Source organism: Oryctolagus cuniculus, chromosome 16 (assembly GCF_051225735.1).
Source record: "Oryctolagus cuniculus isolate XC-2025 breed Fujian yellow rabbit chromosome 16, ASM5122573v1, whole genome shotgun sequence".
In the NCBI taxonomy this organism is placed as follows: Eukaryota; Metazoa; Chordata; class Mammalia; order Lagomorpha; family Leporidae; genus Oryctolagus; species Oryctolagus cuniculus.
This window is the reverse complement of record NC_142882.1, coordinates 38,850,574-38,865,630: the sequence shown is the minus strand read 5'-3', so window position 1 is coordinate 38,865,630 and position 15,057 is coordinate 38,850,574. Positions and strand designations below refer to the sequence as shown.

General features: G+C 45.0%; 1 long non-coding RNA gene across 1 annotated transcript in view; it reads right to left on the bottom strand.

Moving 5' to 3' along the window:
- The window catches only part of LOC127487763 (uncharacterized), a 65,858-nt gene that overhangs the window by 18,313 nt on the left and 32,488 nt on the right, over positions 1–15,057 (bottom strand). The window lies entirely within an intron of this gene.

Genomic DNA, 15,057 nt, shown 5'->3' with positions numbered 1-15,057 from the left:
AACTGGATGCTTAGTTTTGTTTTTGTTGAGTTTCTTGAGCTCTTTATATATACTGGAATTTAATCTTGTCATTTGAATAGTGTACAAATATTTGGCCCATTCTGTCAGCTGCCACTTCAGTTTGCTGAGTGTTTTGTGTGCAGTGCAGAAGCTTCTCAGATAGAAGTAATCCTACTTATTAATTTTGGCTTTCACTGCCTGTGCTTCTGGGATCTTCGCCAGGAAGACCAGATGGCATCACTGCTGAATTCCGCCAGACATTCTAACAACTAAATCCAGTTCTTCTCGAGTTATTCAAAACCATTGAAAGGGGTGGAATCCTCCCAAACTCCTTCTATGAAGCCAACATTACATTAATTACTAACCCTGAAAAAGATGTAACAGAGAGAGAGAACTATAGACCAATTTCCCTGATGAACATAGACACAAAAATCCTCAACAAATTACCAGCCACTTGAATCCAGCAACACATCAGAAACATCATTCACCTGGACCTACTTGGATTTATCACTGGCTCTACATTCGCAATCAACCAATGAGATACATCACAGTAAAACAAAACAAAACAAAACAAAAACAAAACTGAAGATGAAAATCACATCGCTATCTCAACAGAGGACCAGAAAGCAGTTGTTAAAGTACAACAACATTTCACGATGAAAACCTTAACAAATTGGGAATAGAATGAACATGCTTCAACAGAGTCAAGGCAAATTATGACAAACCCATGGCCAGCATCCCATTGAATGGGGAGAAGCTGGAAGCATTCCCACTGAGATCCTGAACTAGACATGGATGCCCACTCTCAGCAGTGCTGTTTACAATAGTTCTGGACATTGTAGCCAGAGCCATTTGGCAAGGAAAATAAATCAAAGGATACAATTTGGGAAGGAGGAAGTCAAACTATCCCTCTTGGCAGATGATGGAATTCTAAACGTAGGGGACCCAAAGGACTCCGCTAAGAGAATATTAGAATTCATAGAACAGGTTGGTAAAATGGCTGGATACAAAATCAACACACAAAAATCAATAGCCTGGTATACAGAGACGCTGCCAAAAATCCCATTCACAGTAGCTACAGGAAAAATCAAATGCCTTGGAATGAATTTAACTAAGAATGTCGACTATCTAGAGGAGAAGACACATAAAAAATGTAAAAAAAAAAAATCGTGTATGTTCAGAAATAGCACTGTGGTGCACTGTGTTAATATTAATACTCTTCCTGCACGGACAGTATCCCATACAGGTGCCGGTTCTAGTCCCAGGTGCTCCACTTCCGACACAGCCCTCTGCTATGGCCTGGGGAAGCAGGACAAGATGGCCCAAGAGTTTGGGGCACTGTATCCATGTGGCAGACATTGAAGAAACTCCTGGCTACTGGATTCGGATCACAGAAGCTCTGGTCATTGTGGCCATCTGGGAAGTGAACCAGCCAATGGAAAACATTCCTCTTTCTCATCCTCCAAGTGTATGTAAATCTCTCTCTCTCAAATACATAAATAAAATCCTAAAAAAGTTCTTACATGTTCATGGATTGGAAGATTCAATATCATCCAAATGTCCATACCACCACAGACAATTAACAAGTCAACGTGTTACCAATCAATATACCAAGGAGATGCATCTCAGATATAGCAGAAAATGATGCTGAAATTCATAGGGAAACACAGCAATTTCCCAAAACCTAAAGGAACCTTACAGAACATAAATAAAGCCAGAGGCATACAACACTAGATTTCAAGACATACTACAGGGGAGGTATCATCAAGACTGCATGGTACTGGTACAAAACATACGGGCAGACAAATGAAATAGAATGGGAATGCCAGAAATCAACCGTCACTTCTACAACCAGGTGGCATCTTTGACCAAGGAGCTAAAAGCAATCCCTGGAACAGAGACAGTCTCTTCAACAGTAGTGCTGAGAAAACTGTACCTCCACATGCAGAAATATGAAGCGAGACCCCTACCTTACACCTTATACAAAAATCCACTCAAAATGGATTATAGCCCTAAGTCTAATACCCGATACCATCAAACTATTGGAGCCCTTTGGGGAAACCCTTTCAGGCATTTGCATAGGAAAAGAGTTCTTGGAAAACACCCCAGAGGCACAGGCAACCAAAGCCAAATTTGACAAATGGGATTACATCAAACTGAGTAGCTTCTGCACTGCAAAAAACAGACTCAGCAAAGTGAAGAGGCACTGACAGATGGTGAGAAATCATTGCCAGCTGTGCAACTATTTAGGAAGTTCAAGAGTCTCAACAAGAAAACAAACAACCCAGTTAAGAAACGGGAACATTTCTTAAACAGGCATTTTTCAAAAGAAGAAGTCTAAATGGCCAACAGACACATGAAAAAATGCACAGGATCATTACCTATCAGGGAAATGCATATCAAAACAACAATGAGGTTTTACCACACTTCAGTTAGAATGGCTTCATACAGAAATCAACAGCCAAGAAATGCTGTCGAGGATGTGGGGAAAAAAGTACACTAATCCACTCTTGGTGGGAATGTTTACTGGTACAGCCACTGCGGAAGACAATAGGAAGTTACCTCAGAAAATCGAATATAGAACTTGGGAAGGTCTGTTTTACCCCTACATTTGTAAAAAGTTACTTTTTTTCAAACACCTGCTGTTGACACTCAGAACTTGCAGTGTCCGACTCCCAGGGCCCCATTAGGACCCTTAGTACACAGTGTTGATGAAGTTTCAACTATCTCACAATCTGTGCCCTATTCCAAGCCACCCCCTAATTTGAAGGCCCAGTTTAGGCCCCTTGAGCACAAAACTGGCCACCCTGTAAATCTTCTCTGATTCTTGCTCTTCTGAGGCTGGCAAGACACTGCCACACTGGTGGTCTCCATATCTGTGGTGACACACAGAGAGGGATATGCACCCACATGCCCAGAGATGTTCCATCCACTGGTTCACTGCCCAGAAGTCATAATACCCAGGCCTAGGCCAGACCAAAGCCAGGAGCCCAAAACCATATCTGGTCTCCTGTGTCAGTAGCAGAAACCCAAGTACTTGGGCCACTATCTGCTGCCTCCTACGTCCACCAGCAGGAACCTGGATTGGAAGCAAAGAGAAGCTGGCGCTCCAACGAGGCACTCCTATATGGGACATGAGTTGCCCAAGTGGTGCCTTAGGTAGTTAGCTCTGTCTCTACTTCTCTTATAACAAAGAGTGTTATAAGGAGCTCTTCTGATTGGTTTAAAGGTAGATTTTTTTAAACCTCCGTGTATTTCCTTTTTGATTCTTACCAGCTGAGCGGCGCAAGAAAAATTTGTCAATTATGTGTACCTTGTATTTCTCAACTTGAAAAATTGAGATAAAAAGTAAAAAAGATAAATGGAGATAAAAAGTAGTTCCAGGGCCCAGAACTGTGGTGCAGCAGTTTCAGTCAATGCTTGCAGTGCTGGCACCACACATAGCTGCTGGTTCAAGTCCTGGCTGCTCTGCTTCTGATCCAGCTCCTTGGTAATGCTCCTGGAAATGCAGCGGAGCATGACCCAAATATTTGGGCCTCTGCACCCATGCTGGCGACCTGGATGAAGCTCCTGGCTCCGGGTTTCAACCTGGCCCAGCACTGGCTTTTGAGGCCATTTGTGGCGTCAATAAGCACATGGAAGATCTTTCTCTCTCTCGCTGTCTCTCCCTCTTGAATTGTGTGTGTGTAATTCTGCCTTCAAGTAAGTAAAAGAAATCTTCAAAAGAATGCAAAGTGTAAGATAGACAGGGCCCGCGCCACGGCTCAATAGGCTAATCCTCCACCTGCGGCGCCGGCACACCGGGTTCCAGTCCCGGTCGGGGTGCCGGATTCTGTCCCGGTTGCCCCTCTTCCAGCCCAGCTCTCTGCTGTGGCCCGGGAGTGCAGTGGAGGATGGCCCAAGTGCTTGGGACCTGCACCTGCATGGGAGACCAGGAGAAGCACCTGGCTCCTGCCTTCGGATCAGCACGGTGCACCGGCCGCGGCGGCCATTGGAGGGTGAACCAACGGCAAAGGAAGACCTTTCTCTCTGTCTCTTTCTCTCTCTGTCCACTCTGGCTGTCAAAAATAAATAAATTTAAAAAAATAAAAAGATAGATAGACATGCTGTAAAAATTGAGTGAAATCAGGTATGTGAAGCTGAAAAAATGGTATTTACATATTAGCTGCCAAAATAACAAACACAAATATAATCATTATTAGTGTAATAATAGTCAACTGACTGTCATTCTCAAGTAGAAGCACAGTTTTGAATGTCACATCATAGAAATATGAAAGAAAGAAGCAATCAGAGCATTTTTGATTTAGAATCGGACTTAAACCTACCTCAAATAGCCAAGAACATGCAGTGACTGAGTTGAAAAATGAGATACAGAAATCCAAATTCATTGGTGCCTCTTTCTTGCTCTTGCTCACTCCTTGATTCTTCCTTCCCCTGCCCCACCTCCATCATCACGGCTTTAAATACTTAACAGTTTACTATAGATTTATTCAGGGAACTTAAAATTCTATCCAAGAGAAAAAGATGTCCCGGTGGGTGTCCGGTGCCACATGCCTGCCTCTGGCTTAGCATGGGCTGTGGAAGACTGGGGCATTGCTGGCCTCTGATTGTCGAGGCAGTGTTGGATTAGGTGAGGCCCTTTCATTGTCAACCCCTCAGGATATATTTATATAAAATATGGGTATTCCCCCCGAGAAGGACTGCTAATAAATGCATGCTTTTCATTGCTAAAAGAAAAAGTGGAAAACACATCTGCAATCTACCGCTGGCTTAGACAGACACACCATCCAAAGACTGTAATTCTGGGACTTTTCCAAGAAACCTTGACGGCTGTCACCACACTGACAGACTTGGGCCCTATTCTGAAAATGTACAATGTTGGCAGACTTTGACACTCAAATGGAGTGAAATGTATTAGGTTTTCATTTATTTTCCTTCTTCTTCCAAACTGCATTATAACACTATCTGGGGAAAATATTTTAGCCAGGAGTACTACATTGTCATAAACAGACAGAAAAGGGCTGGTGCTGTGGCGTAGCAGGTTAAGCCAACGCCTGTAGTGCCAGCATCCCATATGGGCGCTGGTTTGAGATCCAGCTGCCCCACATCTGATCCATCTCTCTGATATGGCCTGGAAAAGCAGTAGAATATGCCCAGGTCTGTGGGCCCCTGCACCCGTGTGGGAGACCTGGAGGAAGCTCCTGGTTCCTGGCTTCAGATGAGCACAGCTCTGGATATTAAGGCCAACAGGGGAGTGAACCAGCAGATGGAAGACTACTCCTTCTGCCTCTCCTTTTCTCTCTGTGTAACTCTGACTTTCAAATAAATAAAAAAATCCTAAATAAAAAAAAAAAAACAGAAAAAGATAACAAGGTCTTAAATAAAGCTGATGACAGATATGTAAGTTTTAGAGTATGTTATATTTAATCAAAATATGCTACCCCATTGGAAATTTCAATTACATTTTCCAAGGTCAGTGAGTATAGGTGATGATCCGCCAACTCTTACATAATCTGCTCATTTTAAAATCTGCATGTCATTTGTAAAGTTGGTAGTTCATAAATTAACTCAATAAATACTCTTTGATTAATGTGAACAAGATGTTACTAGTAAGTTTCCAAATAATTCTAGCTGGCTTGTTTAACATTAAGATAAAATGCTCCCCACTTGGTTAAGTGATAAATTTACCTGCACTGGTTAAGAACGGATCCCTTCCAAGTTAACAGAGATTATGGATGTTAATATGAGAATCATGTTTATTATTTATTTATTTATTTATTTATTTATTTTTTTGACAGGCAGAGTGGACTATTATGCCAGGATTGAGTATTGCAGCATGCTGATTTAAGCCACCCTGTGGTGCATGCATATCCCGTATTGGGGTGCCTGGTTTAGTCCTCACTTCTGATGCAGCTTCCTGCTAATGCACACTATGGGGACTGGTGTGATGCTTCTGGTACTGGGGTTCCTACCATGTACGTGGGAGACCCAGATGGGGTTCTTGGCCTTGGCCTTGCCCAGCCCCAGCTCTTGTAAGCATTTGGGGAGTGAACCAGTAGCAGAAATCTCCCTCTTTCCCTTTCTCATTCTTTCTCTACCTCCTTTCCTTCTTCCTTTTTCTCTCCCTCCTTATTTTCTTCTTTTTTGAAAATATTTATTTATTTGAATGACAGAGTGACAGGGGTTAGTGACAGAGGGAGAGTGAGAGAGCGCGAGAGAGAGTGGGGGGGGATATTAATAAACCATTTTAAACGTTAAGAATCATTATTACAATTAGCTTACATTTAAGATAAATACTCATTTAAGGCTAAAATCTTCTTTTTTTGTTTTCCTATTTGCCTTTTAGTATGAGGGTAATTCAAAAAGTTACCATAGGGGCAGATTGTCAGCCTGGTCGTTAAGATGCCAGTTAAGGGATCAGAGCTGTGGTGGAATCAGCTAAGCTTTGGCCTGCTGCACCATGGCCGTTCATGTCCTGGCTGCTCCTCTTCTTAGCCAACTCTCTGCTAATGGCCTGGGAAAGCAGTGGAAGTTGGTATAAGTGCTTAGGCCTGTGTACCAGCGTGGTAGACACAGAAGTAGATCCTGGCTCCTGGCTTTGGATCTACCCAGCTCCAACCATGGCTGCCATTTGGGGAGTAAATGAGCAGAGAGAAGGCTTTTCTCTCTGTCTCTGCCTCTGTCTGTAACTCAAACTCTCAAGTAAATAAATCAAATATTTTTCTTTATTCAACATGGCATTTAAGACACTCACGTTTCACACTGGATCACCCCCATTGCCCACAAAAAAAGTTCCATATGTATTTTCACCAAAATATTATTTACATAACGTATTATTTGACCACTTCTACTCTGAACAGCTATCAGGCACTCCAGAACATCTGGTAAGACCAGATATTTCAAAAAATACTCAGGACTATCAACTTTATGTAGCGGTGAAAAAATGCACACAGGAAACAATAGTTGTGACAAAGAGATGTCTTCTCCACATGACCAGGTTGCCCTAGAACCATCCCTCCTTCCCTTCCTCCTCACACTCCTTTGCTCCAGGACCTCGAACCTTCTGAAAGGCCACAGCGGAAGTCCCTCAGGGGTGCCCCCAAGGTATGGGTTAATCAAGGCCACTTATGGCCACTTCCAGAGAACATGTCTTTCCTATGATAATTCCACTAGCAATGGGAGCTCGCAAGACATGTGATTTTTCTAAGTCCACTCTATCATACGTTGGAAAGCTCTGTCCATCTAGAAAGGCCTAGATGCAGGCAAAGCATTTTGTTTGTAAAGGCCGAGGGGAAAGCTGAGAACAGCTTGTTCCAGTTATATCCACAGGCCTTCTAAAAGGGGCCAGCACACCTTCCCGAGGGCGGCTGGCCTTTCCAGGCGGGCTTCTCCCTGATACACCCCGTCCACCCACGCCCATGGGTACTCACCGCTCTGCTGGCCATTGTCCCACGGGGCTCTGCTCCCTGCCGGGCCGATGAGTCCTTGGTAGTTGTCGTCATCATCTACAGCCCAGGTGAGGTGTTGGCCAACTGTGACACAGCGCTCACCGCAGGTCCCGGATCTGCGTGGCCACAAGGCCTGAAAGCCTGGCCTGGCCGGCGTCTGTAGACCCCGACTTCTCGGGCCCTCAAAATCATGATGGCCATCACAGCATTGGAGTCACCGCACCGCCACCACTCAAAGGCGCAGTGTCCTTGGTGCCTCAGAGCATGAGCCTCACAGAGGCCCACGGGGTTGGGCCTGGAGCCTCAGCTGCTGGTGGGGTGCAGAGCCCTTACTCTCGGAGGCGGGGAAAGGTCTCTGAGGCAATCGCCCACAGGAGATCACTGAGGTGGGACCGGGGGACTTCGCCGCCTCTTCAAGGCCCCGATCAGGGACACCGATCAGTGGCAGCCCAGGTTCAGGTGTGTGCAGCCCAGATGCAATAGTCCATCCCGGAGAGCCCTGGGGCTCAAACTGCATCTGAGTTCTCAGCAGGAACTCCCACTTTGTCTCTTTTAAGTTTTTGTGCTAAAACATATGTTGTTTAGCTGTACATATGAAATTTGCATTCATGAAATAAAAGCTTTAAATCAAAGAAGTCTAAGATGTTTGATTTCAGGAAGGTTTCAACTGCCCTCTTCTTTTCTGTTCCCATGGGATATCTTTTCCCTTCTCTTACTTTCAGTCTATGTGTATCATGGTAGGGGTCTTTCTTCTTGGCAGCAAATAGATGGGTCTTGTGTCTTAGTCCATGCGCATAAATAACAATGGACACAGGATTGGAACATTGTAAGAGGAAGGGAACCCTTCAATGCATACTCCCTCACACCAAACCCCGCCCCCACCTGACGCTGGCCACCACCCAGTGCTGTCAGCATTCTCTCCTAGACCTCAAGATTTATGCCATTCCCAAAATGTAAACCCTCCTATGAAATGACAAACTGCTTACCTGGGTGTTCATTTTAAGCACCTAGAGACCCGATGTCTCCAGGGAGGACTGCATGCTCCACCCACCACAAATGAGCCTCTAAAAAACCCACCCATGTCACAAAGTCTCCAAAGTGAATGCCTTCTCAACAAGAACACTGTGCCTTGCAAACCATTCCCTTCGCATTTCGACAAACCCAGTGGACCTGTATAACCACCTGTAATACGTACAGGGAATTTAACCTCTTCACTTCTGTGATGGAATGAGAATGCCGAGCCAGGATGGCGCTGGCGAGAGAGTCAGACCTGTGCTCAGCTACTCAGGAAATGATAGGGATCCTCCTGGTAAGGGAGCCTGCCTTGCAACAGGCTGTGATTGGTTACGGCCTAAACCTCCCCTTGAGCAGTTTGGCTGCCTGGGCTGTAGAAGCATACGTACTTCCTGGAATGAATGAGCCTGTGACCTGCTCGCCTCTAGCCTGCTTTCACCTGACTCCCAGTATCCGTGTCTTGATTCTGCGCCACTTCTCCCCAGTCCATTCACGGCAAACTAAGAAAGCCACCCATGTAAGAAAGGCTCTAATGTGAGTGTCTTCTCAACAAGCACATTGTGCCTTGCAAACCATTCCCTTCCCAGCTCCACCAACCCAGTGGACTTGGATAACCGCCTCTAACACTTACAGGGAATCTAACAATTTCACTTCCATACTGGTTCAAAGAACAGTGTTTCCCACGAGTGGTAACACAAAGCAGACTCAAAGAAATTGAGCACTAACTCTACTTTCAGCATACCCCAGCAACCCCTTGAACACCTACAAAGACTAGATGTTGTAAAGTAGCATGCCTTTGCCCTGTATATGTACATTCTAGACACAGCAAAGAAAAGAAAAACAACATGACAAACAGCATGGCCCATGCTTAACCTTGTCACTCCACACACAAGCTGGCAAAAAGCCCTTTACTTTTTTTCCACCACTTCACCCTGAAGCAGCACCAAACACAACAGATGCAGCTCTTGCAAAAGTTCACAGAAAATACTTCGTACGAAGAAGCTGTATGGGCTTCAATTTGTTTGCACCAACATAAGCTTCTTCTGATTTCATTTTCCATGAACTTTCTGAAGTCTTCTCAGGTCAGGGCTTGCCCACTAAGAACACAACACCTTAAACAAAATTGCGCATCGTCTAAAGGTTAGGATCTGGGGTATCCTTTAAATGTGACCAGTTTGGTCTGGAGCCGTTCCCTTCTCACTTTCCTCTCTGCCTTCGATCTAGTAAACAGGTACAAGCTTATGTAATGCTTAGAGATGGCTTCACCCACGGACATCCAAAAGTCATTTACAGAGGATGAGCTTTCCTATGAATTTAAATACAAATTCTGTCATACATATCATCTGCAATCTTGATGTTGCAACATTAGGACTCCTTTGACCATTATACACACACTATACAGAGTAAAAGGAAATGTAGAAAACATACAGGGAAATGGCTGAAAACATCCCAAGTAGCAACACCTTTTGCAGTTCCTCGCCTCCTACCTCCTCTAAAACGCAGAACAAGCACAGGTGGCACAAGGCTCACTGTGGTGGCCAAAAATTCCATTCCCCAGAGATGCAATTCATGATTGTTACCGAAAAGATATTTACAACGCGATTTCACTCCTTCTGTGTTTAACCTACATTTAGGAACTTCTGAAAAGGGCCAGCACACATTCCCTAGGGCAGCAGGCCTCTCGGGGCGGCCTTCAACATGATGACACCACTGTCAGCAGGAGCCGAGACCACCAGCCCATGCCCACGGCCACTCACCGCTCCACCTCCTGTCCTCTCGTGAGGCTCTGCCTATGGAACAGATGAGGCGTTGGCCAACTGTGACACAGCGGTCAACCCAGGTCCTCGATCTGGGTTGCCCCAAAGCCTGAAAACATGGTCAGGGATCCATAGATCCCGCCTTCTCTGGCCCTCCAGCTCTTAATGGCCACTGCGGCATTCGAATGGCCTCACCATCACCACTCAAAGGTGCAGCGTCCTTGGTGCCTCGGGGCAGGGGCCTCAGAGGCACCGCGGAGTTTGGCCTTCAGCCCAAGCAGCTGGTTGTGTACGGAGGCCTAACTCTTGGAGCCAGGGTCTGCATTCTGAGGCATCGCCCACAGGAGATCACTGAGCTGGGCCCGGGGGGCTTTGCCGCCTCTTCAAGGCCCCAACTAGGGCCGTCAATCAGTGGCAGCGAGGGTTCAGGTGTCTGCAGGCCAGATGCCATAATCCATCCCGGAGTGCCCTGGGGGAGCAAACCGCATCTGAGTTCTTTGCGGGAACTCCCTCTATGTCAATTTTCCTGCTGAAGTATATGTTGTTTAGCTGTACATAGGGAATTTGGAATCAGTAAATAAAATCCTTAAATAAAAATGTCAATGTTGTTTGATATTAGAAAGCCCTTTTCAGTTCGCATCAAATATCTTCTTTCCTTCTTTCAGTCTATGTGTCATGTTAGGAGTTTGTCTTCTTGGCAGCAAATAGATGGGTCTTGTTTCTTAGTCCATGCACGTATATAACAACAGATAGACAACTGGAACTTTATAAAAGGAAAGGAACCCTTCGACGCATACTTCCATACTCCAACCCCAACCCCACCATCCACCATCCACCATCCACCATCCACCACCCACTGACTTCAGCATTCTCTCCAAGATCTCAAGATTGTTGCCATTCCCAAAATGTAAACCCTCCTATGAAACAACAAACTCCTTACATGGGTGCTCATTTTAAACACCTAGATATCTGATGTTTCCAGGGAGGACTTCAGGTTCTCATGCACCACTGTAGTCTCTAAAAAACCCACCCATGTAACAAAGGCACTACAGTGAATGCCTCCTCAACAAGAACACTGTGCCTTGCAAACCATTCCCTTTCCACTTCTACCAACCCAGTGGACTTGGATAACCACCTGAAATACTTACAGAGAATCTAACATTTTACTTCCATACTATTTTATTATTATTATTATTATTATTATTATTATTATTTATTTGACAGATAGAGTGAGTGAGAGAGAGACAGAGAGAGACAGAGAGAAAGGTCTTCCTTCCGTTGGTTTACCCCCGAAATGGCCGCTATGGCCGGAGCTATGCAGATCTGAAGCCAGGAGCCAGGTGCTTCCTCCGGGTCTCCCATGCGGGTGCAGGGGCCCAAGCACTTGAACCATCCTCCAATGCCTTCTCGGGCCACAGCAGAGAGCTGGACTGGAAGAGGAGCAACCAGGACTAGAACCCGGTACCCATATGGGATGCCGGAACCGCAGGCAGAGGATTAGCCAAGTGAGCCAAGGAGCCAGCCCCCCCATACTGGTTTTAAAAACAGTGTTTCCTAGGAGTGGTAACACAAAGCAGACTCAAAGGATCTGTGCACTAACTCTGCTTTTAGCATACACCAGCAACACCATGAACATCTATGAACACTAGATGTTGTAAAGTAAGACATGTTTGCCCTGTAAATGTACATTACTTACACACCAAAGAAAAGTAAAACAACACGACTAACAACATGAACCATGCTTAAACGTGTCCACCGCACACACGTCGGCAGAAAGCTCGTTAGATTTTTTTCCCCCACTGCTTCTTCCCTTAAAGCAGCACCAAACACAACAGTTTGTACTACTCAGACAAGGAGTGCCTGGTTCCATTCACAAGGGACTGCAATTCGTATGAATTTCACAAAAGGATAGCTACAAAATCATTATACATTACCTCTACTTTTAACATACTTTGTGCACTTCTAAACTTCCAGAAGGACTAGATGTTTCAAATGAGGACTTCCTTGTGTCCAGCCTATACACAGTAGTGCTGAAGAAACTATATACACGGAACGGGTTCTATCAGAAAGTGTCTTCTAAGTAGGAACCTTCACGGAAGTCTAGAGAAGACTTCGTTGCTTCTATCTCCTTCTCTCTACAGCCAACAGGTAGATGTGGGCACACTTGTCACTGCCATGTGATGTTACAATTTCACTTTCCAAAGTCCTTTTCAGAGGACAGTCTTTCTAGGGAATTTAACACAAAATACACAATACGTGTGAGTTTATGTACACTACTTTTGCCATACATCGGCACCTCTTTAATATTACTGACTAGACATTGTAAAATGAGGACTCCTTTGTCCAGTATATACGCATCGTGTACATTACAGCAATGTAAATGAAATACATGTAACATATAGCACAATAGCTAAGAGCGAATGTTCTAGCACACACTCGCAAACACACAGTTTGGAATCTCTTCCCACCCACTTCTCTCAACCCGATAAACAATGTACAAGAGAGTATACTCTTCACCAAAGGGACTTAACAATTCTACTGCTAAACGGTTCCTATCACTTTTTAAAACCTACTTGACAGGAGTGGTAATCCACTGCTCCTACTTTTACACACACCAAGCACTTGTACACATCTAGAAGACTCGGTATCTCAGACGCAGCACTACTAAAACTTCATGGAAAATACTTAGTTCAAAGAAGGTATGTGGGCTTCAATTTGTTTGCACCAAGATAAGCTTCTTTTGATTTCATTTTCCATGAACTTTCTGTAGTACCCTGGTAAGGCCTTGCTTACCATGAACACAACACCGTTAAACAAAACTGCACAAAGGTCACAATGGATAGGATCTGGGGTATTCATTAAGTATGACCAGTTTGGTCTGGAGCCAATCCCTCCTCACTTTTCTCTCTTCACTTGATCCAGTGCACAAGTACAAGCTTATGTAATGCTTAAAGATGGCTTCACACACCGACATCCAAAAGTCATTTAGGGAGGACAAGCTTTCCTATGAATTTCAATACAAATAGATAACATATGCTAGTTTTCCTATTGCCATACACTGGCAACCTCTTTAACATCTGAAATCTAGATGTTACAACATTAGGACTCGATTGTCCTTTATATACACTGTATACAGAGTAAAACAAAATGCAGAAAACATACAGGGAAACGGCTGAAAACATCCCAAGCAGGAACATCTTCCGCGGTTCCTCACCTCCACCTGCTCCAAACCATGGAACTTGCACAGATGGCACAAGGCTCGCAGTGGTGCCAACAATTCCATGTCCATGAGATGCAGCAAAGTGAAACACATTGCACAACGCACACACCCAGGAAGACAGTGGTCTTGCCTCACAAGAGGCTCAGTGGCGTGGAGCTCTATGGACTTCCGTCCTCTCTTTCAGATCCTCCTCCCACAAATCCTTCCCCAAACACAAGGTCTACCACTCAGGAGTGAGTCTGGCCACTCGCCAACACCCCCCCCAAAAAAAAACTTTCATAGTTTCATATGCATTGAAACAAAAAGTCTATTTAGAAAATGTGTTAACCCGTTTCTTCTACTTTGAACATATATCAGGCACTGCAGAACATCTAGTAAGACTAGACATTTCAAAAAAGTACTCAGGACTGTCAACTCTACATAGCAGTCAGAAAACACACACAGAAAACGATAGTTGTAACAAGGACATGTCCTTCTCCAATGACCAGGCTAACTAGAATCTTCCTTCCTCCCCTTCGCTCCACTCCAGGTCCTCCAAACTTCTGAAAGTCCACAGCTGCTTGTCTCTCCCGGGACGCCACCAAGAGTGGCTTAATCAAGGTGGTTCACAGTCACTTCCTGAAGAGCTTTCTTTCCTTTAATAATCCAGACGAATGGGCTTTTGCAAGACCTGTGATTTTTCTAAGTCCAATCTCAAATGTGTCAGTAAGCTTTTCCATCTCGAAGGACTGCAAGCAGCCACGCGTTTTGTTTGTAAAGGCCAAGGGGAAAGCTGAGAACAGCTTTTTCCAGTGATATCCACAGGCCTTCTGAAAGGGGCCAGGACACCTTTGTTCCAAGGGCGGCCGGCCTCCCCCTGATGACACCACCATCCATGGGAGGTGAGACTGCCCGTCCATGCCCAGGGCCACTCACTGCTCTGCTGCCCGTCCTCAGGGATCTGCTCACTGCCAGGCCACTGAGTCCTCAGTGGTCATCATCATCCTCCTCGGCTTTCGACCAGGTGAGGTGTTGGTCAACAAGGCAGTGCTCACCACAGGTCCCAGATGTGCGCAGGCCCAATACCTGAAAACATGGCTGCTCTGGGGTCCTCCAGCTCCCGATGGCCGCTGCGGCATGCGAGCGGCCTCACCGGCACTTCTCCAAGGTGCAGCGTCTGTCTTTGGTGACTCAGAGCGGGAGCCTCACTGAGGCTCCACGGGGTTGGGCCTGGAGCCCCAGCCATAAATTTTGATATTTTTTATCATCATTCATTTCCGGAAATTCTTTGATTTCTTCTATGACCCACGTTTCATTGAGGAGCATGTTTTTCAGGCATCTTAAGTTTGCATATATTTAATTTTGGGGGATTCCCTTCCTTTCAATTGTTTTGAATAGCTTGTGAAGAATTGAATTACTTCTTTATATATCTGGTAGAATTCAGAGTAAAGCCATCTGGTCCTGGGATTTTGTTTTTGTTTGCGGGAGTTCTTTCTCTGAGATTCAACCTCCCTTTTGCTCATTGGTGTGTTTAGATGTTCTATGTCTACTTTACTCAACTTAGGTAGATTGCATCTGTCCCAGAATCTATATATTTCTTCTAGGCTGGCATAAACCTCTTTGAAGTATTTCCTCAGGA